This window comes from Scyliorhinus torazame, chromosome 9 (genome assembly GCF_047496885.1).
Source record: "Scyliorhinus torazame isolate Kashiwa2021f chromosome 9, sScyTor2.1, whole genome shotgun sequence".
Classification (NCBI taxonomy): domain Eukaryota; kingdom Metazoa; phylum Chordata; class Chondrichthyes; order Carcharhiniformes; family Scyliorhinidae; genus Scyliorhinus; species Scyliorhinus torazame.
The window spans coordinates 52,810,256-52,826,414 of record NC_092715.1 but is presented as its reverse complement, the minus strand read 5'-3'; the positions used below and the strand labels follow the sequence as shown (position 1 = coordinate 52,826,414).

General features: G+C 50.6%; 1 protein-coding gene across 3 annotated transcripts in view; it reads left to right on the top strand.

Annotated features, from left to right (window-relative positions):
- The window catches only part of LOC140429203 (ufm1-specific protease 2-like), a 121,301-nt gene that overhangs the window by 48,822 nt on the left and 56,320 nt on the right, over positions 1-16,159 (top strand). The gene's annotated exons all lie outside the window — the stretch shown is intronic.

Sequence of the window (16,159 nt, the reverse complement as noted above, 5' to 3'; positions counted from 1 at the left end):
GGGAAAAAAATGTTTTGTTCAGGAGCCATGTAAGACAACACGCTAATAAATTTGTTTTCAAAGAAGAATTTATTTGCTATTTGATTGAATAATTGAAGCCCTAGCATATCCAATTACATCTATGGTGAATTGGCAGTGAGCAATGTAGCCATTGTAGTTTGGTGGGATCATGACCAATCCCCAATTGTGTTAAGTGCCCAAATTGTCTCTAACATGTAGATACCAATTACTTAGGACTAAGAAAGAGGTTTTGCTGAGGGAGTATGAGCAGCTAGGTGCTAAATTTAAAAAGTAGAATTAGAAAGATAATCTCTGAATAGCTACATGAGCCATGAGAAAATTGGCATAGGGTAAATAAGGGGAGAGAGTCGAAAATGTGGCTCAAAGACTGGTGTGTGACATATAGGTTTTGACACATGTGGAAGAACAAAGAACAAAAGAACAAAGAAATGTACAGCACAGGAACAGGCCCTTCGGCCCTCCAGGCCCGTGCCGACCATGCTGTCCGACTAAACTACAATCTTCTACACTTCCTGGGTCCGTATCCCTCTATTCCCATCCTATTCATGTATTTGTCAAGATGCCCCTTAAATGTCACTATCGTCCCTGCTTCCACCACCTCCTCCGGTAGCGAGTTCCAGGCACCCACTACCCTCTGCGTAAAAAACTTGCCTCGTACATCTACTCTAAACCTTGCCCCTCTCACCTTAAACCTATGCCCCCTAGTAATTGACCCCTCTACCCCGGGGAAAAGCCTCTGACTATCCACTCTGTCTATGCCCCTCATAATTTTGTAGACCTCTATCAGGTCGCCCCTCAACCTCCTTCGTTCCAGTGAGAGCAAACCGAGTTTATTCAACCGCTCCTCATAGCTAATGCCCTCCATACCAGGCAACATTCTGGTAAATCTCTTCTGCACCCTCTCTAAAGCCTCCACATCCTTCTGGTAGTGTGGCGACCAGAATTGAACACTATCCTCCAAGTGTGGCCTAACTAAGGTTCTATACAGCTGCAACATGACTTGCCAATTCTTATACTCAATGCCCCGGCCAATGAAGGCAAGCATGCCGTATGCCTTCTTGACTACCTTCTCCACCTGCGTTGCCCCTTTCAATGACCTGTGGACCTGTACTCCTAGATCTCTTTGACTTTCAATACTCTTGAGGGTTCTACCATTCACTGTATATTCCCTACCTGCATTAGACCTTCCAAAATGCATTACCTCACATTTGTCCGGATTAAACTCCATCTGCCATCTCTCCGCCCAAGTCTCCAAACAATCTAAATCCTGCTGTATCCTCCGACAGTCCTCATCGCTATCCGCAATTCCACCAACCTTTGTGTCGTCTGCAAACTTACTAATCAGACCAGTTACATTTTCCTCCAAATCATTTATATATACTACAAAGAGCAAAGGTCCCAGCACTGATCCCTGTGGAACACCACTGGTCACAGCCCTCCAATTAGAAAAGCATCCTTCCATTGCTACTCTCTGCCTTCTATGACCTAGCCAGTTCTGTATCCACCTTGCCAGCTCACCCCTGATCCCGTGTGACTTCACCTTTTGTACTGGCCTACCATGAGGGACCTTGTCAAAGGCCTTACTGAAGTCCATATAGACAACATCCACTGCCCTACCTGCATCAATCATCCTAGTGACCTCCTCGAAAAACTCTATCAAGTTAGTGAGACACGACCTCCCCTTCACAAAACCATGCTGCCTCTCACTAATACGTCCATTTGCTTCCAAATGGGAGTAGATCCTGTCTCGAAGAATTCTCTCCAGTAAATTCCCTACCACTGAAGTAAGGCTCACCGGCCTGTAGTTCCCTGGATTATCCTTGCTACCCTTCTTAAACAGAGGAACAACATTGGCTGTTCTCCAGTCCTTCGGGACCATCCCCTGAAGACAGTGAGGATCCAAAGATTTCTGTCAAGGCCTCAGCAATTTCCTCTCCAGCCTCCTTCAGTATTCTGGGGTCGATCCCATCAGGCCCTGGGGACTTATCTACCTTAATATTTTTTAAGACACCCAACACCTCGTCTTTTTGGATCTCAATGTGACCCAGGCTATCTACACACCCTTCTCCAGACTCAACATCTACCAATTTCTTCTCTTTGGTGAATACTGATGCAAAGTATTCATTTAGTACCTCGCCCATTTCCTCTGGCTCCACACATAGATTCCCTTGCCTATCCTTCAGTGGGCCAACCCTTTCCCTGGCTACCCTCTTGCTTTTTATGTACGTGTGAAAAGCCTTGGGATTTTCCTTAACCCTATTTGCCAATGACTTTTCGTGACCCCCTTCTAGCCCTCCTGACTCCTTGCTTAAGTTCCTTCCTACTTTCCTTATATTCCACGCAGGCTTCGTCTGTTCCCAGCCTTTTAGCCCTGACAAATGCCTCCTTTTTCTTTTTGACGAGGCCTACAATATCTCTCGTTATCCAAGGTTCCCGAAAATTGCCGTATTTATCCTTCTTCCTCACAGGAACATGCCGGTCCTGAATTCCTTTCAACTGACACTTGAAAGCCTCCCACATGTCAGATGTTGATTTGCCCTCAAACATCCGCCCCTAATCTATGTTCTTCAGTTCCCGCCTAATATTGTTATAATTAGCCTTCCCCCAATTTAGCACATTCATCCTAGGACCACTCTTATCCTTGTCCACCAGTACTTTAAAACTTACTGAATTGTGGTCACTGTTACCGAAATGCTCCCCTACTGAAACATCTACCACCTGGCCGGGCTCATTCCCCAATACCAGGTCCAGTACCGCCCCTTCCCTAGTTGGACTGTCTACATATTGTTTTAAGAAGCCCTCCTGGATGCTTCTTACAAATTCCGCCCCGCCTAAGCCCCTGACACTAAGTGAGTCCCAGTCAATATTGGGGAAGTTGAAGTCTCCCATCACCACAACCTTGTTGTTTTTACTCTTTCCCAAAATCTGTCTACCTATCTGCTCCTCTATCTCCCGCTGGCTGTTGGGAGGCCTGTAGTAAACCCCCAACATTGTGACTGCACCCTTCTTATTCCTGATCTCTACCCATATAGCCTCACTGCCCTCTGAGGTGTCCTCCCGCAGTACAGCTGTGATATTCTCCCTAACCAGTAGCGCAACTCCGCCTCCCCTTTTACATTCCCCTCTATCCCGCCTGAAACATCTAAATCCTGGAACGTTTAGCTGCCAATCCTGCCCTTCCCACAACCAGGTCTCTGTAATGGCAACAACATCATAGTTCCAAGTACTAATCCAAGCTCTAAGTTCATCTGCCTTACCCGTGATACTTCTTGCGTTAAAACATATGCACTTCAGGCCACCAGACCCGCTGTGTTCAGCAACTTCTCCCTGTCTGCTCTGCCTCAGAGCCCCACTGTCCCTATTCCCTAGTTCTCCCTCAATGCTCTCACCTTCTGACCTATTGCTCCCGTGCCCACCCCCCTGCCATACTAGTTTAAACCCCCCCGTGTGACACTAGCAAACCTCGCGGCCAGGATATTTATGCCTCTCCGGTTTAGGTGCAACCCGTCCTTCTTATATAGGTCACACCTGCCCCGGAAGAGCTCCCAGTGGTCCAGATAACGGAAACCCTCCCTCCTTTGGTGGCGTTTTTTTGGGGGGGAGGGGAACGGGTGGGGGGTGGGGTGAGAGAAGAAGAAGAAAATATGTTTTCGAAAATATAAAATTAGGTTTTAAATTTGCTTTTGGCGATGGGAAACTGACGGAGTTTCCCGTCAGGGGTGGGGGGGGGGGAATGTTTTGAGTTATAAGGAGAGGCTGGATAGACTGGGACTTTTTTCCCTGGAGCGTAGGAGGCTTGGGGGTGATCTTATAGAGGTCTATAAAATAATGAGGGGCATAGATAAGGTGGATAGTCAACATCTTTTCCCAAAGGTGGGGGAGTCTAAAACTAGAGGGCATAGGTTTAAGGTGAGAGGGGAGAGATTCAGAAGGGCCCAGAGGGGCAATTTCTTCACTCAGAGGGTAGTGAGTGTCTGGAATGTACTGCCAGAGGAAGTAGTAGAGGCGGGTACAATTGTGTCTTTTAAAAAGCATTTAGATAGTTACATGGGTAAGATGGGTATAGAGGGTTATGGGCCAAGTGCGGGCAACTGGGACTAGCTTAATGGTAAAAACTGGGCGGCATGGACTGGTTGGGCCGAAGGGCCTGTTTCCATGCTGTAAACTTCTATGATTCTACACCAGCTGTTTAGCCACGTGTTTAGCTGCTCTATCTTCCTATTTCTAGCCTCACTGGCACGTGGCACAGGGAGTAATCCCGAGATTACAACCCTAGAGGTCCTGTCTTTTAACTTTCTGCCTAGCTCCCTGAACTCCTGCTGCAGGACTTCATGCCCCTTCCTGCCTATGTCGTTAGTATCAATATGTACAATGACCTCTGCCTGTTTGCCCTCCCCCTTCAGGATGCCCTCTACCTGTTCGGAGACATCCTGGACCCTGGCACCAGGGAGGCAACATACCATCCTGGAGTCTCTTTCACGTCCACAGAAGCGCCTATCTGTGCCCCTGACTATAGAGTCCCCTATTACTATTGCTCTTCTGCGCTTTGACCCTCCCTTCTGAACATCAGAGCCAGCCGTGGTGCCACTGTTCTGGCTGCTGCTGTTTTCCCCTGATAGGCTATCCCCCCCCGACAGTATCCAAAGTTCGAGAGGGGGACAACCACAGGGGATTCCTGCACTGACTGCCTGCTCTTTCTGGTGGTCACCCATTTCTCTGCCTGCACCTTGGGTGTGACCACATTTATATAACTGCAATCTATGACGCTTTCCGCCACCTGCATGCTCCTAACTGCATCCAATTGCTGCTCCAACCGAACCATGCGGTCTGTGAGGAGCTCCAGTTGGGTGCACTTTCTGCAGATGAAGCCATCCGGGACGCTGGAAGCCTCCCGGACCTGCCACATCTCACAGTCAGAGCACTGCACCCCTCTAACTGACATTGCGTCAATTAATGAAAATTAAAAGTTTTTTTTAAAAAAAAATATATATTTTTTTAAATTTCAAAGTTACTGTTTCCAAGCACTAGATTTCTAATATAAATGCGAAAGCTAAATATAGTACTCTCCGATCTCTGGCTTAGATACCCCTCTAAATTATAATTAAGTAATTATGTTTAATTAGTTAGCAATGCTTAATTTTTTTAATTTAGTGTAGATTCCCAACCTGCCACTCAGGTCACAGCTTTTCTGTGATGTCACTTCAGTTTCCCCCCGACACACACAATTTGAAAAAGGCATAAAAGCAAAAATGAGTAAAGATCACTTACTTACCTTCTTACCTTCTGAGTGTCTTAGATGTTCTCAGGTTCTCTCCCTGACAGAGACTGCTCCTCCTCCTCCGAACGGCTCCCGAAACTAGGCAGCGATCTTTTAAAATCTCCGCTCTGACTCGCAGCTCCTGCGCTTTTTAAATCTCCCGCGCTTTTTAAATCTCCCGGCTCTCTCTCCTCTCGCGCTGTTTTCACTGTCCCGGCTCTCTCTCCTCCCGCGTTTTTTCAATTTCCCAGCTCACTCACCTCCCGCGCTGTTTTCACTGTCCCGGCTCACTCACCTCCCGCGCTGTTTTCACTGTCCCGGCTCACTCACCTCCCGCGCTGTTTTCAATGTCCCGGCTCAGTCACCCCATGCGCTGTTTTCACTGTCCCGGCTCACTCACCTCCCGCGTTGTTTTCAATGTCCCGGCTCACTCACCTCTCGCGCTGTTTTCACTGTCCCGGCTCACTCTCCTCCCACGCTGTTTTCACTGTCCCGGCTCACTCACCTCCCGCCGCGCTGTTTTCACTGTCCCGGCTCACTCACCTCCCGCGCTGTTTTCACTGTCCCGGCTCACTCACCTCCCGCGCTGTTTTCACTGTCCCGGCTCACTCACCTCCCGCGCTGTTTTCACTGTCCCGGCTCACTCAGCTCCCGCGCTGTTTTTACTGTCCCTGTTCACTCACCTCTCACGCTGTTTTCACTGTCCCGGCTCACTCTCCTCCCGCGCTGTTTTCGCTGTCCCGGCTCACTCACCTCCCGCACGTTTTCACTGTCCCGGCTCACTCACCTCCCGCGCTGTTTTCACTGTCCCGGCTCACTCAGCTCCCGCGCTGTTTTCACTGTCCCGGCTCACTCACCTCTCGCGCTGTTTTCACTGTCCCGGCTCACTCTCCTCCCGCGCTGTTTTCACTGTCCCGGCCCACTCTCCTCTCGTGCTGTTTTCACTGTCCCGGCTCACTCACCTCCCGCGCTGTTTTCAGTGTCCCGGCTCACTCATCTCCCGCGCTGTTTTCACTGTCCCAGCTCACTCAGCTCCCGCGCTGTTTTCACTGTCCCGGCTCTCTCTCCTCCCGCGCTGTTTTCACTGTCCCGGCTCTCTCTCCTCCTGCTCTGTTTTCACTGTCCCGGCTCACTCACCTCCCGCGCTGTTTTCACTGTCCCGGCTCACTCCCCTCCCGCGCTGTTTTCAATGTCCCGGCACACTCAGCTCCTGCGCTGTTTTCAATGTCCTGGCTCACTCACCTCTCGCGCTGTTTTCAATGTCCCGGCTCACTCACCTCCCGCGCTGTTTTCAATGTCCCGGCTCTCTCTCCTCCCGCGCTGTTTTCAATGTCCCGGCTCACTCACCTCCCGCGCTCTTTTCACTGTCCCGGCTCACTCACTTCCCGCGCTGTTTTCAATGTCCCGGCTCTCTCTCCTCCCGCGCTGTTTTCACTGTCCCGGCTCACTCAGCTCCCGCGCTGTTTTCAATGTTCTGGCTCACTCACCTCTCGCGCTGTTTTCACTGTCCCGGCTCACTTTCCTCCCGCGCTGTTTTCACTGGAAGAGGGAGCTGTACCATTCAGGCACCCTTCAGCTTAACCATATTGGGAGCAATGCCCTAGAAAGTTGTATTTTTATGGCTGTAGAAAAGGCTTTACACTAAATAGTGGAGAGTTTATACAAGGGGAGATGTTGAAAGCTCAAGAGAGAGAACAAGGCAGTATTGCAGGTTAACAATAAGTGTATTGGGTGTGACAGGTAGGGGCAGAGCATACAAGCTTAAGAGTATGCCAGCAAATAAAGTCAGAGTAGGCAAAAATGGTGAAAGGATAGAATTAAAGGGTCTTTATCTGAATACTTACAGCATTTGAAGCAAGATGGATGAATTGGTAGCACAATAGAAATAAATGAGTATGATAGGATAGCCATTACAGGAACATGGTTGTAAGGTGACCAAGACTGAGACCTGAATATTCAAGATATTTTGACATGTCAGAACGTCTGGAAGAAATGAAAAGGTGGTGGTTTAGATTTGTTAATAAAGGATGAAAACGATGGATAATGAGAAATGTTCTTGGTTAGAAGATCAAGGTCCAAAATCGGTTTAAATGGAAATAAGGAATAGAAAACGAAAGAAACCATTGGTGAGTAGTAGTTTATCGGCTCCAAAGTACTCACACAGTAAGACAAAGTATAGCAGCAACAAATAATAGGAGATTAGACAAATCGAATTGGCAAGGTAACCTGGAGGAGGAGTTCATGGAGTGTTATCGGGATGGTTTCTTAGAATAATGTTTTCAGGAACCTATCAGGGAATGGACAATCTTGAACTTGGTAATGCGTGATAAGACAGGATTGATTCAATATTTCATAGTAAAGGATCATTAAGCAAGAGTGATTTTGATGGAATTTTATATTAAGTTTGAGAGTGAAAAATATGAATCAATAACTTGTGCCTTAAACTTCAATAAAGGCAATTACAATGGGTACATGAAGACAGTTGGCTAAAGTGGACGGAGTAAATAGGTTAAAAAGGAAGATGATCGAGAAGCTGTTGCGGACAATTGAAGAGATATTCCCGTAACTCTCAAAGATGTATTCTATTGAGGAAGAAAGACTCCATCAAAAGGATGCATACTCCATGACTAGCTAAGGAAGTCGAGGGTGATTTCAAATCGAAAAAAAAAGATTGGGACCATTTTAGAGACAAGCAAGGGATGACTTAAAATACTAAAGAGGGAGAAATTGGAGTATGAGAGAAAACTAACAGGAAATATAAGAACAGGCAATAAAGCTTCTACAAGCACATAAAAAGCTAAATTGATATTACGTAGAAACATGGAAAATAGGAACAGGAGGAGGTCATTCAGCCTTCTAAACCTATTCCACCATTCATTATGTTCATGGCTGATCATCCAACTCTATAGCCTGATCCCGCCTTCCCCCAATATCCTTAGATCCCTTTCACCCAAGTGCTATATCAAACCACTTCTTAAAAGCATAGGGCGCGATTTAATAGAAATGTTTCCAAGTGTGGTAGCGAGCGGGAACTGCATTGAGCATCCCGACTCTCGGCCCGGCTAGGCCATCACTGGTATAAAACATTAATTCGTCCACTTAACGAGACCCCATGGGCTTCACGCCACAAATGACTGTCCCGCCAGCTTATTCACTGCGACCATGCTCGCCAGCCCCCTGCTAACAAGGGAGAGCAGCACTTAAACCGCTCCACCACAGCCAACCCCACACAGCTCGCAGTCATATCACCAAGGAGACCAACCCCACGATTCGGGGATGCTGACCAGGCCAGAAATTTTGATGCGGTTGAAATCAGATAGGATGCTCTGTTCCCCTGAGGGTCTCGGAGGGTCAGCCTCCGGGGGGTGGGGTTTTGATGGTAGTGGGAGGGGGGAGCGGTAGGAGAGAGTTATGGTGAATGGGGAAGAGATGGGGAATATTGGGGGGCAGCCAGTGCTGCTTGGAAGGAAGTGGCAGCCGCCATCAGCTCAAGGAGCATCACCAGGAAGGCTGGAACCCAGTGCTGTAAAAGGATCAATGACCTCCACAGGGTCGCACGGGTGGGTTGACACTGGCCCCTTGGCACCCCCCCCTCCCATGTGCACCTGGCACCACCCCTGCCCAACACTGTTCCGTTCCCCAGCCCACCCATGTCCAGCGGTGCCGCCAGTTTCACCCCCCCAAATATTCCCCATCACCATATCTCTCCCCTACCACTCCCACTTCCCATCATCATCAAAACCCCACCCCCGCACGATGACCGACAAGTGTAGCTCACGATGCATTCTCTGTGTCCCTGCAGGAGATGTTGGCCAACAACAGATGGGAGAGGGTCCAGATGAGCAGCGGGATGCAGGCATCAGAGTCCTCATCCCCTACGTGGAACAGGCTTTGGAGGTCGCGGGGGTGCCAAGGACAGATCTGTCACCAATGTAGATATTGGCGTACAGCGCAGAGGTGAAGATCCACCATCCCCCATCCAGATGACCTGTTGTTGATGCCATGCAGAATGACCCATCCCACCCATGTCCATTCTCCAGCAGGATCCTCATCCGGGTAGTCCCCCCCCCCCCACCCTGGTCTCCCATGAGAACACCTCAAAGGGGTGCTCCGAGGAGCCCAACGTATTCACGGCACAGCTGTCATCCCCACCCCCTCCACCAGCGCAGAGACAGATGCTTCGGTGGGTGACAGCAGTGGAGGTTTCTGGGGCACATTCTGGTGAGCACCACACAGTTGCCGATGCGTATCAGGTGGAGGCAGGAATGCTCAGGTGAGATAGCGATCGGCGTTCTGCTGGATCCCAGGACCCATCTGAGTCCCAGTCAGGCACTGAGCCTGTTGGAACAGGTGTACCCCGAGCTGATGCAGGCGAGAGGATGTGGCCGTAATATTCAGTAGGGGATGTCAGCAACATTCGAGCAGGTCCACAGCCGACTGGCAGAGTCCCAGAGGCTACGGGCGCAGTAGATGGCGACGTCAATGCATGGCACCAAGGCCAACACTGCTAGGGTAGTGACTGCAGTGGAGAACCTGGTGCACAATGCCAGCAGCATGAGTTGAGGTGTCAAAGCATAGCTCAGTCAGTGACGGCCATGGCTGATTGTCTCGACAGCATGTCCTAGTCACTGGGGGGCTGGTCCCAGTCCCAGCTGGACCTTGGTGAGGCGCTACGGAACATGTCCCGGTCTCAGGTGGGCATTGCCGAGGCACACCAGAGCACGTCCCGGTCGCTGGGTGAGGTGTCCCCGTCTCAGGTGAGCATAGCCGATGCTGCGGAACATGTCCCAGTTGCAGGTGGGCATAGATGAGGTGCTGCGGAGAAAGTTCCAATCGCAGGTGGGTATTGCCGGGGCGCTCCAGAGAATGTCCCAGTCACTGAGGAGCATTGCAGAGTGTGTTGACACCGTGCTGCAGACATTGGGGTGCCATCAGGGCTGGTAGAGCTAGATGATGCAGGGGCAACTGGGGCTCGATCTAGCTGTCCTGACGGCAGGGTACATGCTACCAGCAAGTGGGCCGGGACCCTCAGGCTCCCAGAGGGTGCCCGCTAGGGGAATCGAAGGCCACGGGAAGCGATAGGCAGCAGGCTGCTTCCACCTCTGATATGCATCCTGGGGGCACACCTAAATGCAGCGGTAGAGCACAGGTCGAGGATCACTGAGAGGGCACGGGGTGAAGGGTGCAACCCCCGGGTACACCGCATGCAGGCAATGGGTGTGATTGAGCACTCAGCAGGCAGGTAGTGACCCGCTGATAGCGCAGACACAGTCCCAGGGCCCTGGACTGATGTTACACCGACCCTTTAATTTTGTTTACCAACTTCTTGTTTGGGACCTTATTGAAAGCCTTTTGAAAACCCAAATACACCACATCCACTGGTTCCTTCTTATCACTTCCACTTATTACAGACTCAGAAAATTCCAACATGCTGTCAAACATGATTTCCCTTTCATATGGTCATGTTGACCCTGCCAAAATCCTACCATTACTTTCTTCGTGTCCAGTTATCATATCCTTTATAATAGCCTCTAGCATTTTTCCCACTACTGGGGCGAAATTCTCCCCCAACGGCGCGATGTCCGCCGACTGGCGCCAAAAACGGCGCCAATCAGACGGGCATCGCGCCGGCCCAAAGGTGTGGAATGCTTCGCATCTTTGGGGGCCGAGCCCCAACATTGAGGGGCTAGGCCGGCGCCGGAGGGATTACCGCCCCGCCAGCTGGCGGAAATGGCGTTTGTTGCCCCGCCACCTGGCGCGGAAATGCGGCGCATACGCGGGAGCGTCAGCGGCCGCCGACAGTTTCCCGCGCATGCGCAGTGGGGAGAGTCTCTTCCGCCTCCGCCATGGTGGAGGCCGTGGCGGAGGCGGAAGGGAAAGAGTGCCCCCACGGCACAGGCCTGCCCGCGGATCGGTGGGCCCCGATCGCGGGCCAGGCCACCGTGGGGGCACCCCCCGGGGTCAGATCGCCCCGCGCCCCCCCCCCCCGGAGCCCGCCCACGTCGCCTGGTCCCGCCGGTAAATACCAGCTTTGATTTACGCCGGCGGGACAGGCAATTTCTGGGCGGGACTTCGGCCCATCCGGGCCGGAGAATTGAGCGGGGGGTCCCGCCAACCGGCGCGGCCCGATTCCCGCCCCCGCCCAATCTCCGGTACCGGAGACTTCGGCGGGGGCGGGATTCACGGCGGCCAACGGCCATTCTCCGACCCAGCGGGGGGCCGGAGAATGACGCCCCTGATGTCTAGCTAACAGACCTGTAGAATCCCATTTTCTCTCTCTCTCTCTCTCTCTCTCTCTCTCTCTCTCTCTCTCTCCCTCTCTTTAAATAGAGGGCTTACATTTGCTACCTTCCAATCTGCAGGAACCTGAATCTATAGAACTTTGGACAATGGCCACCTGCATCCACTATCTCATTTGCATGTCTTTCAATACTCTGGATATGTTGCATTTGCTATATTTGAATCTGCAGCTGCATGTAAGAATTTCCAATGCGTTCTGTTCCACGCTCAAATTCACCTTTGAAATGGCGCTGTTCTATCAAGTTCCCTTTCCTCGGCATGCTAGTTGAGAAATCTTGTCACTGGACTCTCTACCACAGCCTACCTTCACTGATTAATATATGCTCTGGGATTCTACACACTATAAGATTGGCTTTATCAGCATTCTTGTGAATAGGGCTCGAGCCATTTGCCCACGGTGCAAATTTGACTCCCATATATCCTGCTGGATAATGGCTACCTGATCAGACTATTGCATACCGTGTGTCACGCATACTCATGAAAGAGCCTAAGACCACAGCCTTCAGTCCTGAGAAATGCCCAATCCTTGGAAAGGTATAGTATCTAAAGATTTGAGCAAAAGGTGAAACTAGCCGGTTCATATGAGAAGTATTTTCCACTAATGTACTGCCATCAAGCCAAAAATGTCATTGCTGGTGTAGTGCCAAGTGCGTAGGCCATGGATCCCTTCAGCTGTTTGTAATAGGCAGAGTACTGACTACTCAACAAGCCCCTGTTCGCAAAACTCAGAACATATTGCCTAACATTAGAAGTGATTGGACAGCATTTGCTGAGCACTCCTGAATGTGCTAAGAATTACACTAGCAACCAATTTAATATCAGTCAGGCTTTCAATGTAGTTATGTTTGCTATAAGGTACATCTATTCATACACCGGTATCTGGCCAGGAATTGTGCTTGTTTTGAGTTAAACAAATGCATAGGAGAGGCAATAGTTCTCTAGTGCATTCTCCATGTCAATACTTCGACCAATCAGAGTCCAAATCCACATCTTTTTCTCATGCAGTATAAATTATTGCTCCTTTTGAAATTTGGCATTCCTGTGTCTGCCCTAATAAGTGCAAAACAAAGTGCTAATTTTTCAGCAGACATATTCAGCATAACTTATTAGTGCAAGTAAAACATAAGATGAATGAAGATTGATTGGCAGATTTTTTTACCATTTTAAAATCTTCAAGTAGCAGTGGCAGCAACCTAACCAGCACTGTCTTTTGGAATTATTTATTCATTACTCTTGGGGAATAAATTAACTGCTCTTGTTTCCTGTAATGTGGCATATTCCAAATTCATCGGATGTCATCACATCTTTGAACTGGCTTAGACTTGCATCGAGGTAAATGCAGCTTTTCATGGAGGAAATGAAGACCAAGTTACCAGTTTTTTTTTTTTGCTTTTATCCGATCAACAAAACAAAAACAGCATTGATATCCAAAACCAGCTCTTGTGATTAATGGAAGAAATCAGATTGGTGCTTTGATTTCAATTATTTATTTATTTTTTTAATGTTTATATTCAAGGTTTTTCAATAATTTTTACAGAACAGTCCAAAAAGGAAAATAATACAAAGCAAACAGGGCAATATGGTAACAAAACAAAACAACTTAACCCTCTAAATGATTAACAATTTAACATCCATTTCAAAGCAAAATGGGGCATGCGCCCCTTACAAAAAGAAAAAGAAATCAGCCCCCCCCCCCCCCAGCCCCCGGTTGCCGCTGCTGCTGACCTCCACCTAACGCTCCACGAAGAAAGTCAAGAAATGGTTGTCACCGCCCAGAGAACCCCTGCAAGGACCCTCGCAAGGATCTTCTCCAACCTAAGAAACTCCACCATGTCGTTGACCCAAGCCTCTACGCTTGGGGGCTTTGCATCCCTCCACATTAACAAGAGCCTTCTCCGGGCTACTAAGGAAGCAAAGGCCAGAACTCTGGCCTCTTTCGACTCCTGCACTCCCGGATCGTCTGATACCCCAAATATCGCTATCCCCCAGCTTGATTTTACCCGAGTATCCAAGACCTTGGACATAGCCTTTGCGAAGCCCTTCCAAAATTCCGTAGGCGCCGGGCATGTCCAAAACATATGGTCGTGGTATGCTGGCCTCCCCGAACACCTCACACACCTGTCCTCTACACCAAAAAACGTACTCATCCTCGCCCCTGTCATATGCGCCCTGTGAATCACTTTAAATTGGATCAGGCTGAGCCTGGCGCAAGATGAGGAGGAACTGACCCTGCCCAGGGCGTCAGCCCACAGGCCCTCATCCAGCTCCTCACCTAGCTCCTCCTCCCACTTGCCCTTCAGCTCCTCCACCGAGGCTTCCTCCGCCTCCTGCAGCTCCTGGTATATCTCCGATATCTTACCCTCCTCGACCCACACGCCCGAAACCACCCTGTCCTGTATCCTCCGGTCAGGCAGCAGTGGGAATTCCCCTACCTGCTTTCGCACGAACGCCCGAACCTGCATATACCTAAAGGCATTTCCCAGAGGTAACCCAAATTTCTCCTTCAGCGCCCTCAGACTGGCAAAAGTCCCATCGATGAATAAATCCCCCATCCTTTTAATTCCCGCCCGGTGCCAGCTTAGGAACCCACCATCTATCCTACCTGGAAAGAACCTATGGTTGTCCCATATCGGATCCAGACGGAGGCCTCTGCCTCCCCCCCATGCCGTCTCCACTGCCCCCAGATCCTCAATGTCACCCCCATTGCGCTCCAAGAACAGCCTCTTAACCCTCGGGGTCTTATTTGCCCACACAAATCCCATAATGCTCCTGTTTACCCGCTTAAAGAAAGCCTTGGGGATGAGAATGGGCAGTCACTGAAAGACGAACAGGAACCTGGCGAGGACCGTCATCTTAACGGACTGCACCCTACCCACCAGGGAGAGTGGCAACATGTCCCACCTCCCGAAGTCCTCCTCCATCTGGTCCACCAGCCGTGCCAGATTGAGTTTATGCAAGACCCCCCAACTCTTGGCAACCTGGATACCCAAATACCGAAAACTCCTCTCCACCATCCTGAGTGGTAGCTCCTCCAACCTCTTTTCCTGGCCCCTCGCATGCACCACAAACAGCTCGCTCTTCCCCACATTGAGCTTATATCCCAAGAAGTCTCCAAACTCCCTAAGAGTCTGCATGAACTCCCCCATCCCCTCCACCGGATCCGCAATGTTCAGCAGCAGATCATCCGCATATATTGAGACACGGTGCCCCCCCTCCAGTTTTTGGACTCCCTCAATGCCATGGCCAGTGGCTCAATCGGCAGGGCAAAGAGCAGGGGGGACAAAGGGCACCCCTGCCTCGTTCCACTGTACAACTTAAAATACCCTGACCGCAGCCGGTTCGTCAATACACTCGCCACCGGGGCCTGGTACTGCAATTTAACCCACCCTATGAACTCCTCCCCGAACCCAAATCTGCCTAACACCTCCCACAGGTACTCCCACTCCACCCGGTCAAAGGCCTTCTCCGCGTCCATTGCCGCTACCACTTCTGCATCATAATCACATTCAGGAGCCTCCGCACGTTTGTGTTCAGCTGCCTGCCCTTCACAAACCCCGTCTGGTCCTCATGTATCACTCTCGGGACATAATCCTCAATCCTGAGGGCCAAGATTTTTGCCAACAGCTTGACATCCACATTGAGGAGCGAAATCGGCCTATGAGAGCCACACTGCAGCGGGTCCTTATCCCACTTGAGGATAAGCGAGATCAAAGCCCGCGACATCGTCGGGGGAAGGATTCCCTTTTCCTTCGCCTCATTAAAGGTTCTCAGCAACAACGGGCCCAACAGCTCTGAGAACTTCCTGTAGAACTCAATCGGGAACACATCCGGCCCCAGGGCCTTGCCCGCCTGCATACTCCCCAACCCCTTAACTAGCTTCTCCATCTCGAGCGGGGCCCCCAAACCCTCTACCCGCCCTTCCTCCACCCTTGGGAACCTCAGTTGGTCCAGGAACTGCCCCCCCCCCCCCCCATTCCGGGGGTTCTAACTTGTACAACTTACCATAAAAGTCCCTAAAGACCTTGTTTATTTTTGCAGGACTCCGCACCGTGTTCCCCCCTCTATCTCTGACTCCCCCAATCTCCCTAGCTGCCTCCCTCCTCCGCAGCTGATGTGCCAACATCCGACTCGCCTTCTCTCCAAACTCATACACTGCTCCCTGTACCCTCCTCCACTGGGCCTCAGCTTTCCCCGTGGTCAACAAGTCAAACGCTGTTTGGAGGCTCCGGCGCTCTCTCAGCAGCCCGTCTTCGGGGGATTCCACGTATCTCCTGTCCACCCTCAGTATCTCCCCCACCAATCTCTCCCGCTCCATCCTCTCCCTCTTCTCCCTGTGAGCCCTGATTGAAATTAGCTCCCCCCTGACCATTGCCTTCAGCGCCTCCCAGATCACACTCACCGACACCTCCCCATTCTCATTGGCCGCCACATATCTTTGGATGCACCCCCGAACCCGCCCACAAACTTCCTCGTCCGCCAGCAGTCCCATATCCATTCGCCACAATGGGCGCTGGCCCCTCTCCTCCCCCAACTCCAGCTCTACCCAGTGCGGGGCGTGATCCAAAATCGCAATGGCCGAAT